General features: G+C 40.0%; 1 pseudogene; it reads right to left on the reverse strand.

The window, feature by feature from the left end:
* LOC102866992 overlaps positions 1 to 1243 on the reverse strand; it is a 7348-nt pseudogene extending 6105 nt beyond the window's left edge.
* Positions 1244 to 3973: the final 2730 nt, after the last annotated feature.

The following is a 3973-nucleotide window of genomic DNA, read 5'->3' on the forward strand; positions in this document are numbered from 1 at the left end:
AAAAAAGAAAAAAAAAACAAAGTTTACTAGAAGATAATTAAAATGTAAAGGAATGACTGAAATGATCTGAATCTTTATCTATGATATTAAAAATGAATGTACATTGTAAAAAAACAGGTACCAAAGGAGAAATGTGGCATCAGGATTGGAGGAAATCTCATCAACAACCTGCATTATGCAGATGACACAACCTTACTTGCTAAAACTGAGGAGGACCTGAAGAATATTGCTGCAGAGGATCAAGGACTCAACCAGAGAATAAATATTCTCACCACTGGGCCAGTTGGAAGCATCATGATAGATGGAGAAGAGATTGAGATTGTTAACAGTTTCATCTTGCTTGGTTCCACTAACTCTTGGCACCAGTAGTTAAGAAATCAAAGGACAAATTGTCTTGGGAAAATCTGCCATCAGAGACCTCTGCAGAGTTGTGCAGAAAAGGATGTTAGCCTGAAGACTAAGGATTCAGGTCATGGTCTTTACAATTATTTACTATGTATGAGAGAGCTGGACAATGACCAAGGAGGACAGAAGAAGAATTGATGCCTTTGAGTTGTGGTGCTAGAGAGAAGTATTTGACATACCATGGGCTGTTAAGAGAACTAATAGGGTTGTCCTGGAGAGGATGAAACCAAATTGCTTATTGGAGGCAAAGGTTTTGAGACTCCATCTCACATACTTTGGACATGTAGCCAGGAGAGACCAGACTTTGGAGAAAGATACGCTTGGAAGGACAGTGAAGGAGAGAAAGACCCCATATGAGATGGATTGCCTCAATAATCTGGGGGTAATGAGAGTAGTAGGTGTGTCAGGGAAGTGAGTTTGGCTCAGGGTAGAACAGGGTTCGGAGCTATTATGCATAAGGTCGCTTTGAGTTGACATATAACAACAACAACAAAGCAATTAACAATTGAAATATTTTACTCATTGATAAAAAAGCAATCATCAGAAAACATAAAAATAAAGCTAAAAAGTATTGTCTATGGGGAACTGGAAAATAGATCAGTTGACAACTATTTAATATATGTATTCCTCATTTCTTCTCTGGAGGGTCAACTATGGGTCAGTTCCAACCCGATGATACACAACAACAACATTCCTTATCTATCAGCTAGACAACATTTCCCACTCATATAACAATAATTTTTTTTTAGTTTTGTATTTTATTTATTTAAGTTCAGGCCTTAACTGCATATTTCCGCAGTGGGTACAGGCGCTCTTTTTGCTGCTGCTTCTTGGTCATAACAATAATTTTTTAAAAATCTACAATCTGATTATTCTGCACATTAACGATGTTGTTGTTGCTGTTTTTCTTATGTGTCATCGAGTCTTTTGAGACTCATAGTAACTTAATGTACAACAGCTCTGAATCCTGCTCTATCTTGAGCCAACTTCACTGTCTCTGACAACTTCATGGCCCCTAATACCTCCGTCACTGAATCAACCCATCTCATCCTGGTTCTTCCTGTCTTGTATTGTCCCTCCACCCTCTCAAGCATGATATCTTTCTCCAAGGACTGGTTCCTCCTTTCAGCAGGCTAAAGGCATGTGAGATGGAGCTTCAAAATCCTTCCCTCCCAGGAGCAGCCTGGTTTCATCCTCTCTAGGACAGACTTGTTTGTTCTCCTAACAGTCCATGGTATATTCAATACTCTTCTCCAGCCCCTCAACACAAAGGCATCAATTCCTCTATTTTCCCTAGTCATTGTATAATCATTGCATAGCAAGTAATTGTAAAGACCATGGCCTAGATCTGGCACACATTAGTCTCTTGGCTGACATCATTGCTCTTCAGTAGTCTGGAGAAATCCCTGATAGTAGATTTTCTTAATGTAATTTGTCTTTTGATTTAATGGCTGCTGGTATCAAGAGTGTTGATTGTGTAGCTAAGCAAGGTGAAACAATTAATAACCTCAATCCCATCCCTTTGCTGTCTATCATGATGCTTCCAATTGGCCCAGTGGTGAGAATCTTTGTATTCTCGATGTTGAACTTCAATCCACATTGAAGGCTGCAGTCCTTGACCTTCTGCAGCAAATGCGTCAGGTCTTCCTCAGTTTCAGTAAGTAAGGTTGTGTCATCTGCATAACACAGGTTTTCCTCCAATCCTGATATAACATTCCTCCTCATAGAGCCCAGCAAGCTGCATGTTCTGTTCCACATATATATTGAAAAGGTGTCGAAATAGGATGCATCCCTGATGCACTCCCTTCCTGATTTTGAACCATGCTGTGTTTCCTTGCTCTGTTCTGATGTCTGCCTCCTGCTCCAAGTATAGGCTTAATGTTTAAATTAATGATGTATATCTGCCAATAATGAAGGTCAAGGCATGAGGCAAGGATCAGAGTTGGCTGGGTCATGATTCTCAGAAGTTTGGCAGTTGTTTAAATGATATAAAGGGACCTTGGTGACACAGTGGTTAAGTATTAAGCTGCTAAAAGAAAGCTAAATGGTTCAAACCCACCAGCCACTCATTAGAAGATGATGCAGTCTCCTTCCATAAAGATTTAGATCCTTGAAATCCTCTGGGTAATTTGACTCTGTTCTACAAGATAACCAAGAGCAGGAATTGGTTTAATGTCAGTGGATTTGGTAATAAGGTAATAAATAATAATGTAGTGATCCTTCATTTTTGTGATCTGATGTAATCATTGTCTATTTTTGCATAAAGTCAGGACAATGAATGACCTGGTTTTGGGAACCTAACCATGTCAATAACTGAGGTACCAGCAGTCAAGAATGGGAAAATCTGTCATCAAGGACCTTTCCAAGGCACTAATGCACAACAAAATCAATTTAAAAACGACTGTGTACATGATTGAAACCGTGGGGTCTTTTTTTTTTTTCAGTTACTTGCTATGCAACTGAAAGTTATACAATGCGTAAGAATTACAGAAGAAAAATTGATGCCTTTGAGTTCTGGTTTTGGACAGGGTATTGAATATCCCATGGAGTGCCAAAAGAACAAACAAATATATCTTTGAGAAACTTCAACCAGGGTGCTTCTTAGAGGCAAACTTCATCTGGTGAAACTTTGCCTCACATAGGTTGACAATGTTGTTCAGAGGGACCAGTGCTTGGAAAGGTGAAAGGTCAGTTTAAGAAGATCCTTAACAAGACGGATTGACACAGAGACTGTAACAATGGGCTTGAGTATACAAGAGGTGATGAGGATGGTGCAGGATAAGGCAAGGTTGTTCATAGGCTCGCTATGAGTTGTAGTGGACTCAAAAGCATCTAATAATAACATCAAAGTTTATGGACCCTCAGTGCTATTTTATTTTCTTCATGGAATGTATGCATTGCTGTATTTTAAAAGAATTAAGTGTAACAACTTTTTAAGTGTAAATGAACACGCTTTAGGTCAAGTTTGTTGTTGTTGTTAGGGACCATCAAGTTGAGTATGACTCATAGCGACTCTATAAACAAAAGATCTGAACCTAGTCCTGTCCTGTGCCACAAGAGTCCATTGCAGCAGTTACCTTGTCAATCCACCTGGTTGAGGCTCTCTCAGGCCAAGTTTAATTTTTCATAAAACTGTTGTCTTTATATAGGACATGTTCTTGTTGTTGTTGTTGTTGTTATGTGCTGTCGAGTCGCTTGCGACTCATAGCAACCCTATGTACAACAGCCCTAAACCCTGCTCTATCCTGTGCCAATCACACTGCCTCTGAAACACCCATCCCGATTACCCTAGTCACTGAATCAATCCACCTCATAGAGGGTCTTCCCCTCCTGCGCTGTCTCTCCACCCTATCAAGCATGGAGGTCCCTCTCCAAGGACCTATCCAAAATATGTTAGATGAAGCCTCAGAATCCTTGCCTCCAAGGAGCAGCCCGGTTTAACCCACCCAAGGATGAATCTGTTTGTTTTCTTTCTTGGTAGTCCATGGTATATTCAATACTCTTCTCCAGCACCACAGCTCAAAGGCATCAATTCTCCTTCTATCCTCCCTAGTCATTGCCCAATTCT

The sequence above is a fragment of the Elephantulus edwardii genome, unplaced genomic scaffold (assembly GCF_000299155.1).
Source record: "Elephantulus edwardii isolate Elephantulus edwardi_28Jun2011 unplaced genomic scaffold, EleEdw1.0 scaffold00287, whole genome shotgun sequence".
Lineage (NCBI taxonomy): Eukaryota > Metazoa > Chordata > Mammalia > Macroscelidea > Macroscelididae > Elephantulus > Elephantulus edwardii.